Source organism: Pteropus vampyrus, unplaced genomic scaffold (assembly GCF_000151845.1).
Source record: "Pteropus vampyrus isolate Shadow unplaced genomic scaffold, Pvam_2.0 Scaffold13, whole genome shotgun sequence".
Lineage (NCBI taxonomy): Eukaryota > Metazoa > Chordata > Mammalia > Chiroptera > Pteropodidae > Pteropus > Pteropus vampyrus.
In genome coordinates, this window is record NW_011888794.1 from 5992949 (window position 1) to 6004747 (window position 11799).

The window sequence follows — 11799 nt, forward strand, 5'->3', positions numbered from 1 at the left end:
TTTGATTTTGAAAACATAGGTCCATAAGTGAGAGAAAAGTTTGTAGGATCCCTGAAGTATCTAAAAAGTAAACTAGTCCAAAAGTACAATCCAGGGCCAAAGTCTTTTCATATTTTGCTGTTCAATTGGAGAGACTAAAATGAAACATCAGATTTAATACATTAGAACCTGACATTTACGAAGTTTAAACTACTCAGCTCATTATGTGTGTGTGTTAGTTGGGAGTTGTGATGAGGAAGGTTGAAGGGACATGACTAAAGTCATTACTTACTCTTCAGGACCCTAGTTTAAAATCCTTCTATAAAAATGAAGATCTGTGTGAAAGAGAAAAAACTCAAATTTTCATGTAATTTTGGTTGCCACCCTGTAATTTTAAATCTACAATATAGACAGGGAAGTTGAAAGATAAGAATATATTCAGAGGGGTGAAGGGGTAAAGAAGTACAAATTAGTTGTTGATAGATGGTCACAGCGATGGGAGCATGGCACAGGGAACACAGTCAGCAGTAATGTAATGGCTAGGTGGAGGGCCAGCAGGGAGAAAGAGCAATTGGGGGGATCATTTCATAAACTATATAAATGTCTAACCAATATACTGTATGCTTGAAACTAATAATAAAATAAAATAAAATGCTAAAAAAAAAAAAGAATATATTCGAAGTTGCTCACATTCACCTTTTTCTTACTACTTAAGTCACTGAACCATAAATTACTTTTCCTATTTGATGATTGCATCTTCTGATTTTAGTTTTAGAAAGAAAACTTTGTTTGCATTGATAAACAGTTAACTTAAACTATTCAATTTTTATTAATACCTTCACTCAATGTCTTTTTGAAAAATGTACATTAAGATAATTTTATGTGTACTTAATTTTTCCATTTTGCTAGAGTTAAAAAGAATATGCATGTCTAGATAGATGTGTGCAGATCAAAATACTGAGGTTTATTTCAATGACTTAAACTCAACTCATAGATTACATCTTAGAAATGAAATAGTATAACCTTTAAGATCATTTAAATATTAAAAGGTAATAAAGATAAAATTCAAATTAATTGTTCAATTAATTGAATTTTTATGATTATCTTTCTGATAAATATTTTACAAAGGTTACCTTTTTAAAAAAGAAATATAGATTAGAGACGTACAGCTATACTTGAAATACATTTTCATCTTTGAATAAATTAGATTCCCTAATGGTATAAAAACAGTTTGAAGATTAAAAGTTTAGTTTCATTATCTTGAAAGAAGCATGATCTCAATGTAATGATGTTCCTTAGTAAGATAATAAATAAAATGTTTTTTTTCATCGTTGCCGTGAGACATTTACAAGATAATGAGCAAATAAAAAATGCTCACCATTTCCTCTTGTGCTAGAAAATACTTTTAAGTAATAACTGCGGTATTAAACTTTCACTTAAGACAAGTAGGTTTTATGCCTTTTATGCTCACACTATTATCATTCTCTTACTAATATTTCTCACTGATTTTTATTCAAATAAACCTATATTTTTAGTCAGATAATTCTTTTTATAAACTGAAGCCCACTAAACTAATCATCTACATTTTAAATCAAAGATAATTGTAAAGATACTTGCTTTGTTCCTGCTGTACGAAGTATTAAGAATTATTTTTTTAATTGTTTTTTGGTACTAGTGACTAAAACATATATTCCATAAGTCAATATACTAGGATTATACTTAATGAATCACACTTTTAATCTATCTTTCTACATTGTCAGATTTCAATAACCATTAATTCTACAACTACCTACTGAGTATTTATGATGTTCCGGGCATTAATAAAGGGGCTCAGCATATGATAAATCAGTGAAAAAACAAAACCAAAAGCCAAAAAACAAAATTTCCACATGGATAATGCATATATGTGTATGTAACATATATATTAATGGATTATTTTTATTACATTTATTGGGGTAACATTGGTTGATAAAACTGTATAGATTTCAAGAGTACAATTCTATAATACATCTGTATAATGAATTGTATGTTCACCACCCAAAGTTAAATATCTTTCTGTCCCATATATTTGACCCCCTTAATTATTTTCTACCTTCTTCCTCCCTCTTTTCCTCTGGTAATCACTAAACTGTTGTCTGTGCGTAGATATTTGGTTTTTAAATGAAAAATAGCAAGAAGAAATCATCACAATATGCTCCACTATTTTCTGTTTGGATTATCCCAATGCCGGTCCAGAAAGCACACACAGAATTTTCAGCCAATAATCAAAAAATCACAGTCAGAAACATCTAGGTGTATAAGAAAAAAAGCTGTGATGGCCTATAGGAAATATAGTTCAAAGTAATTACAGAATTCACAATATACCGTTCAGAGAAACTCGATAATCACTGATCTCTTCTGCAAAATAACAGTGCCACCCCTGTATTACTCATAAGAGGCTCTTTCTCTCAAGATTGAATTACTCCACACTTGAGAATAGAATATTTAATGAATTATTAATTCAAAGACATCTTTCAGCAAATAGTTATTCTATGCTCTCAACATTAGAATTAAATATAAGCAAAGTATTAAAATATGAAAGGTAAACACAAAATTCCCAATTATGCATGTATTTAACTGAAACACTGACTAATAAAATTCATTTATAACTTTGTCTACTTAATATTTTCTAATGCAGAATAAATGTACTCTTCATTTTTCAAAACTGTATCCTGATTGCCTACCATATTGATATCTAAATCTTAATATTCCATCAAGATTAAATATAGAAAAACATTGATTATTCTGTCTATAGCAATCAAGGTGGCAGTTATTTCTCTGGAGTACCACAAAAGACAATCTAAGATGTAAAGTAGCAGGACCCCAAACAATGACAAATTGTCTGGGCAACTGCCTGGAAACTAAAAGACAATCATTTTGTCTTTTTCTAAAAACTAGGATTATTAGAGATTTCAGAAATGTTCACATAAATATATTTCCACCTTCATCAGAACTAGGTGTGCCATCTTTCCCTATTAAAGTAAAAAATTTGTTTTATTTCATCCCACTTGGCAGAAAGAACTTCTTGACTGGAGGTCCAGCTGTGAACTGATTTTACTGTCCAGGATCTTGGGAATTATAGTTCCAAGTGTAACATGTTCAAAAATCACCCTGGCAGTAGCTCCTGATAGAGTCTTAATAAACTAATATACATCATCTCTCAGGTAAGAAATCAATGTTAGAAAGAAAATTTAGGTAACATTTACTTAATTCTCCTATTTTAAAATAAAATTTGATAGCTAGGTAGCGAGAATTGGGGAAATATTATTTTTCTATAGCCTATTAAGGTCACTATTCTTCTTTATACTTATTTTTATTTTCATCAATAATCAAAAGTCAGACATTGGTTTTAAAGATTATACTAATTACTGATTTTTAAAAATAATTTGGTAAACAAGAAATAACCTATCTCTAAATTTAGTTACTAGAATGGATCTTTCAGCACTGCAACCTATATCAATACGAATTCATCATAACATTTTAAAATATAGATTTTCTATTTTTAGATACTCTTCAAATATTTTCCTCACTTACTTTAACAACTGACCATTCCCTCATAGAGCTACCTATGGAATTCTAAGTTTAAATGTCTCATAGACACTTGAGACATAGAAACTGTGCGATAGCAGAAAACAGAAAACCAAAGGAATGCTAGTTTATATGTCTCAAAAGCCTAGTTCTTGAAACGGTTCAAGCCAAAGAAGTGTAAGGCCCTGCCCCAGAAACAAGAAAAAGTCCCAAGGTAGAAAGAAAATAAGTGGAAGAAAACGAGACGGAAAAATATATGTGCACTGAAATATCAGACTTGATTTCTTCTCAGAGTGAGTGCTGGACTGAGGATGGAAGCTGCGCGCGCACACACACACACACACACACACACACACACACACACACACACACACACACACACACACACACACACACACCCCACCGAGAACCGAAGTAACTGATGCCTCAGTGTCCAAACCGAGCAAAAACTGTGGTATAAATAGCATGTTATGCTTGATGGACTTACTCTTTATACTTATATGTGCTGGTTAGAGGCATATGCCCATAAATTTCCAAGTTATCCTTGATTTTCCAAATTTTCATTTCCGTGTCGTTCTATGGGCAGAGAAGCAAATCCTATCCTCGACACACATGTACACCCTCTGTATCAGACTACTTCCTTTTCTGTTATGTTTTCCCATGAGCGCATATCAATATCTGACAGGTTATAACTGTAACTTATTTGTCTTCCCTCTCCAACCCTTATTCCCATTGGAATGCAAACTCCTGACAAGCAGAGGTGGTTGCTGACGTTACTTTTGTTGTTGATGTCATTTTTATTGTTCTTTCCTCATCATCTAGGATATTGCCTGGCATACCAATGGGTGCCCAGAAAACATTCATGCATGAATGAGTATAACTCAATAAAAGACAAATGCAAAATGAGCACTGCATGCAGGACGTGCTATGAAGATTTAGAAGTCTTAGAGATCATTTGTCATATTAAGGTAAGATTTTACTAAAGAGGTAGGATTTGAGTATTGCTTCTGGAGGGTGGGTAGAGTTTTAACACATGAAGAAGCAGATGAAACAAATTTGGGTTGGAAGAAGCAATATACATGAATAACTAGTGCTAGGCACACGTAAATACAGAAACATTTCCCTGGAGAGGTTTCATTTTATAAAGTTGAAAATGGATATAATCTATGGAATTTAGTTAATGAATAAATGAGATCCACTTAAACTGTTCCAGCAAAAGATTAGCAAACAGAAAGTTAAGAGAAATAAACCATGAGCAAAATATAGACAAATGAGGTATAAAGACTAGAGGCTAGGCGACACATTAGCAGCATGTTTGCTAATAAGTGTAGAGGTGAAAAGAATCTCACCTCTCCGTTATTAATAGGTATTAAATAATTTTGATAATAAAAATAAAGACAGAATGAAAGATGGTATTAGCAGTCTTATAAACATTTATTTACATTATTCCACTGAATCTCACTAATGCTAGTGAAAGAGGACGAATGTTCTCATTCAAATTTTAAACAAGTAAGGAAATTGAAATCTAGAAAGATTAATGCCGGTTCAAAATGAAATGATTAAGTGTCACACCTGGACAAGAATTCCATTCTTCCGACATTAAACCTAGTGATTTTTCTTTTACCCTATGGTTCTGCTCACACTGTCTAGTTTGACACCAGTTTAAACACAGTGATATACAAATGGAAGGGGATCCTGAGTTAAAATGACTCCTGGACAGCTGAGATTTGCTCAGACTGTCAATTATAGTCATAATGATGTTACCATGTTACAGTTCTTACGTTACTTTAAATTTACATTGCACAGTGATTAATTAACCAGTTTCATATAAAAATTTTGTCCCTTCCAATTCTGTGTGACTCATTTTCCTAGCCCCATGAGTTTAATAAGGACCTAGCTATGCTGCTGTTTTCACTAATGGGTATGTCTTGAAAACATGATTTGGTAGGCTCTAAATTATAAATTGAGTTTTTCAAATAATTTAACATGTCTATGAAGGATCTGTGATGTGGGAAAATGAACCTCAAACTGAAGTCAAGACTAGCGCAAACAGTACCATTTATAAAGGTGAGTTTAAAGTGTCAAGATCAAGAACAATAACTTTGCAAAGTTCATTTCCTCAAATACATAAGTCCATTTGTATTAATAAATAAATACATTTGTATTTATGTATTACAAATACTGTCTTATTGAGTATCCTGAAATGGGTAATTGTTCATTGACCTGCATGTATATTGTCCTTAATATGTCTTTGCCTTAATATTTTTGGAAATGAATGCATAATGTGTAAAAAGCCTCAGGTAATTATTCTTCTATGATACAATACTTGGAGTTTATTATATTTCATTTTACCCTAGGTCTCACATTTACAATGATGCATGTTAAACCTCAAAAGAACTTGTAGAAAAACAATACAGAGATTTAGAATGTAGGAAGTATACTGAATTAATATATTGTATGAATTGGAATGATGGAGTGGAGAAAATAGCAACCTATAGGCCATTTCTATATTTATGTACCGGATAAATTGGGTCATTAATTAGAAGTGAAGGAGTACCGAATGATACTCACAAACCTTTCTCCCTTTCCTTCATCCATCATCATAGCCAGTAATTATTGCCAGTTATGACAAGGAGATTACGGTGTTCATTTCTTCCTAGTTCCATTTTTCTCCCTTCTGAACTTATTTCCTTTATCATTGTTTTACATTAATACATTATAGAGCCACTTTCTATGTTTATAAATTTCTTCCTTATCTCTAATATCATAATAAAATAAATTTGTGCACAATTTAGAGATCTATTAAGGTTATGACATAATATGTACTGATGTGCATTAATGAACACAGATACAACTCTTCAAATTTCTTCATTCCTGAGAATGAGATTATCCATAACTATAAGAATGAAATAGAAAATCATTACTATCTCAGATGAATTGCCTAATGTGTTTAAATTGTTTAAGTGTTTACAAAAGACATATATTTCTTCAGTTCAGTTTCTGAGACGATACTATGTACAGTTTCCCCATCCCCCCAAAAAATGGAGGGAGGGAAAAAAAGAGGAAAGAAAGGAGAAAAGAAGAGAAAAAAGAAAGAATGAATTAGTCAATTTCTTACTTCGAGGGGATTACTATTTCATTGTGGGCATAACCAGAAACTGAAAACATTATATTGAGGACCCTCTGTTTTCCTAAGAGGATAAAAACAAGACAGAAATCAGAATGTGGTGAAAATGAAGAAAAGATGTTGGAAACAGTCCACAGGAATAATTCAGAACACATGTTATTGATGAAGAAGGCAAGATAGGAAGACATTTAGGTTAAGGTAAGTGGATTGAACAAGTACAGCTAAAACTGCATATGAAAACATCTGACTAGACTGTATTGGACAAGACATACTTTGACATAATGCCACATACATATTTTAGGAAGGCAGTTAGTGGAGTAAAACTTGGCATTTGTGAAAGTATTTAAATTGAATTAAACGGAATATGTGGAGCACAGAAACATCTTGAAAACAAGAATGAAATAAATAATATAAAGAATGTTTGAATAAAGCATCAATTAGCTTGATTTGTTGATGTTTTGAGACTTATAACAATATTTACAAGTACAATAAGCAAATTTAGACTAATGTTGATTTTTCCCATCTGGAATAGAGCAGCATTTGGCCCTCACAAATGCTAATTATTGAGAGGCATAAAGATCTTTATGGTCATAATAAAGCCGTTAATATAATTCATAAAGTTTTCTATACTAGATAGTCTACAACTAGTATTGACTCTATTAATTTCCGGGGCCATTGAATACAAGTAATTATGGAGGAATTGCCCTGCCATGGCCACGAGTAAATCATGTTCTCTGCTCCGCCGGACAACACCTCTTAAAATTATATTGGAATCTATAAGTATGATCCAGACAAAGGATGGAAGCATTTATGGTAGGGTAATGGCAGTGTGACAGATACTAAAGCAAAATTATTAAACTGGAAGTTAAGAGATCCGTGGGCTAGCTCTGTTCTTTCACTAGTTGTCTGTGGAGATATAGCACTTACTTTACTGGGTCTCAGTTTCCTCTTTTATGATGCTCAGTGTTAAACTAGATTTTCTAATGGCCTTTCCAGTTTTCAAACAATTTGTGGTTTTAAGAATACATTTTGCATGCAAATACGTTTTTGATTAGCGCAAATAATTGTACAGTAATTTACTGAAAGTCTACTCATTTTATATTTTGAAAGTGCTGTAAAAAATAAATAAAAATAATCTGGTGGTTTATGCCTGATTTAACTTACACTAAGTTTCTCAATATGGGACATTTATCTTTGAGTTGTCAGTTTTACTTTCATGATATGTGCCCCAGTTTGGCTGGTTTCTGGCCTAGCTAGTTATTAATACGCTTTGTCTTATGGGTGAAACTCCTGTGTGAAAGCAGATTTGCTCGAATGTTAAATAAGATTTGTTTAGTTGAAATCAGTTAGTGAATGTAGTCATTACAAATATCTATCACAATGTGATTGGGATATATAGCCCTTGAAGTATTTTATTTCAAAATGATATATGCAGAAAGTAGAGATAATGAACAGAAGACTACAATTTCTTATATTCCTTTGGAATATAATAATTAAGAATATTTTTGATTCAAAGTTTCATTAAAATAATACAATGAATGCCACACTTTTTAAAATTTAATTATAGTCTCCTGTTTTATATATATACACATATAAACTGGCATTGCTACTTGTCTATCTGTATGTAAACATATATATATATGTATATATACACATGTACACATAAGCTATTTACATAATTATCATTTTAGTTTGAATTTTTCTTAATTAATGATTCTTAGTCCTTTATTTTCCCTGCATCACAATATTTTTCTGCATTATACATATTTGTGAGAATTTCTCACATCAAGCTTTAAAATATATACTGAAATCTGTATCCTCTAGGCAACATATAATTTTTGATTTAAAAAATTCTTAAAGCTCCTGAGTAACATATATCCAGATTTTGATCTAATTATTACCATTTCTTAACTATACTACCAAATATCTAAACTGCTAAATCACAAATATCTCACCAATAACATGCATATTAGAAAAGTATAAAATGTACAAGTTTTTTTCTGAAGATCACATTAATTCATAGTAAGAACTCAATTGAGGAGCCGTGAACATGCTAAGACTGAATACACAGACAGACAGCATCCAGAACATACTACGTCAGATTTGTAGGAAGCCCAGTGACTATCTCTAGTGACAATCTAGGAAGCCAAGTGATAAACCCTGTAACAGTTGGGCCAAAATGGCCAAGACTTGATTGAAAACAACAGCTTCATTAATTTTTGTCCCCTATTCCAACTTAGGACCAACCAGAGAAAGCTAAATACGTCCCCCTAACTAATCACATGATGTCTCTCTCTAGCTAGCCCACCTACAGCTTCTCCAGGCCAACAGCCTCCAGTCACAGCACACCTGAAACTTTCCTTTCATTCCATTATAAAGCCGCCTCATTCCCCTGCTGGCCTTTGAGTTTCTGCCAAACTGCAAATGACAGTGGCTGACCTCCTTGCTACAGCAAGCTGTATATAAATTGCCTTTGCTTTTCTCATTTGGTTAGTCTTCATTTTTACTTTTCACAATAAAAACCATTAAAGATCTTGATATTATTGTACATTACACAGTATATGGCAACATATACATTGAAAAATTGTTAGCATTATCATATATGCAATATTTGGTCATGTTGAATCTATTTTCTGTAATAACAAGCAGCTTATACGATTAACTGAATCAAAAGGTGGTAGGACTTAAATAAAAACACATTACTCTAATTAATCACCCAGATTGTACTGTAATTTTTCCCTAGAGTTATACTCAGAAACTCCAACTTGTGCTTTGATCAGAATAATACAGTTAACAAGTTCCCTCTGATTGGTTTATAGTCTAGTTAGAAACTAACATTACAGGAATGTCTTCATGATTTTCATATAGCTTCCCCTTATTCATTCATTCACCCAGCAATATTTTTAAATGCCTACTAAGTATGTGCTAGATAATTTGGCAGGTGCTCAGAGTTATCAATAAATAAAACGAACACACTTCAGTGTTATCAGATCTCAAAGGAGGATACAGACAGACATCAAACAGAAATGGTAAAAAAAAAAAAATTAAAAATAAATTACATAATATAGCATGTTAAGATGGCCTGTATTCTATAGATAAGAAGGTACTTTGGGGTGTGGAAAATAGCTAATACTTGGGAAAAGAGCTAACACTTAACCTGGAGTAATCAGGGTAGGTCTCACGTGGAAGGCGATGCTTCAGGACTACTAGAAAGAGTGAGAGACTTAGCAGGCATCTTGAGGGAAAGTGTTCCAGAAAAAGGAGGCAGTGACCGCCAAGGTCCCAAGTTGGGTGCTTGACTGGAGTGTGCCAAAGGGAAAAATGGAAGCCACTGTAGCTGGCTTGGGGTGAATGTAGCAGACATCGAATTCAGGAAAGTAAGCAGGTTAGAGCAGAACGGGGTGGGGAAGGCAGAACATGTCGGGGTTGCAGGGCAATGTAAAATCTGCCACTTTTGTTTTGAAAAAAGTGGGAAATCACTGCGAGATTTTGAACAGAGGAGTAATACAATAAGATTTACGTTTTAAAATAATAATTTGAATATATATGAAAACTATATGAAGAATAGACGTTAGGGGCCCAATTTACAGAGATTCAAGACAGAAAGCTCTTGCACTAATCCAGGGTGGAGACAGAGATGCCCAGGACCAGGGTGGTGGCAGTGAATGTGATAAAAGTGGTCAGATTCTTGTGCGAGCTTGAAGGTAGAGCCAACCGTATTTGTGATGAGAGAGGAAATAAGGAGTTAAGGATAACACCAAGCAATTTTGCCTAATAAACTAGATGGAGCTTCAGATAGAAACGTTTGACTGGCAACGGCCACACAACCCTGAACAAGCCCGATCTCATCTGATCTTGGAAGCTAAGCAGGGTCTGGGCCTGGTTAGTACTTGGGTGGGAGACCACCTAGGAATATCAAGTACTGTAGGCAAAAAAAAAAAAGAAAGAAAAGTTTGATGGTGGGAAATGTTTTCTTGTTTCTGGATAATGTTTCTCCTTCCCTTATCCCTGACTTTTATTATCAGTACACCATCTGTTTAAGTAACCTTCAGATTTCTGTAAACAAAAAAATAATAGTTGCTTTGGAAAAGATTCTAAGCTTTGGTCAAATGTAATTGGAATTTCTGCTACGATTCCAAATTGTTCCATCTTACAGTTAAAAAAAAGAAAATTGAAACCAAAGGAAGACTATGTTCCATTATCATTTTTGGCCTGGAAACACCAGCCTATATAATCCACAGCAGCACAGTAATCAGCCAGGGAGGCATGCCTGATTTGGAGAAGATTGAAATTTTCTCCCAGTATCTCTGTTTAAATTCTGCTAGGGGCAGTGCTAATGCTAGCCTCGGAAATGAGAGGGTGAGGGATCTTCTATCAGGTCAGAGAAAAGAGAGAGCCACAGAATTAACTGCTATGGCTACTAACCAGTAGGAGAATTCAGAAAGGTCAGAGTAAAAAACTCTTTCCTATACTGTACTACAAGAATATGCTTTTTAGAAAGAAATGGAGTTTTCAACTTAAACTTCTTTATGGTACATTTTCAACTCAGCCTCTCAAACCTGCTTGTCCTTCAGTTCACCCCTCCCACTCCATTTGGCTCAGGTAATAATCTTAAGTCATTTGTATTCCTCCCTAATTTCCACACAGCATATATAATCATTAACTGATGTTAATACCAATAACAACTAGCAATGATATTAATTACTTATGGAGTTCTATGTGTCAGGCATGGTGTTAATAGCTTTATATTCACAATCTCTCATTGAATTATCTTAACAACACTATGAGATTATTGCGATTATTATCATGAAGACACCAAAGCCTCTGGAATAATTAATTTGGTAGATAAAATTTAGAAGACAATAAATGCAGGATATCTGACTCCACTACATTCCACGGTCTTGCCAAGTTGTGTCGATTCTATCTCCTAGATTTTTATTTACTTCACCTATGTATGTCCACCTTCATTGCCGCGACCTTCATTCAGGCCCACGTTCCTATCTTTCCTTCTTAGGATAATGCAGTAGTCTCCTGTCTTCTTCCCCATTTCTAGTCCCCATCATCCATTTTTCACATGGCAATCCTAGGTATCTTTAGAAATGGAAAATAAAATCATGTTTTCCCTT

The 11799-nt window shown here is 33.4% G+C and overlaps 1 pseudogene; it reads left to right on the forward strand.

Annotated features, from left to right (window-relative positions):
* The first annotated feature begins 10484 nt into the window (after positions 1-10484).
* LOC111733302 lies at positions 10485-10604 on the forward strand (annotated as a pseudogene).
* The last annotated feature ends 1195 nt before the right edge of the window (positions 10605-11799 follow it).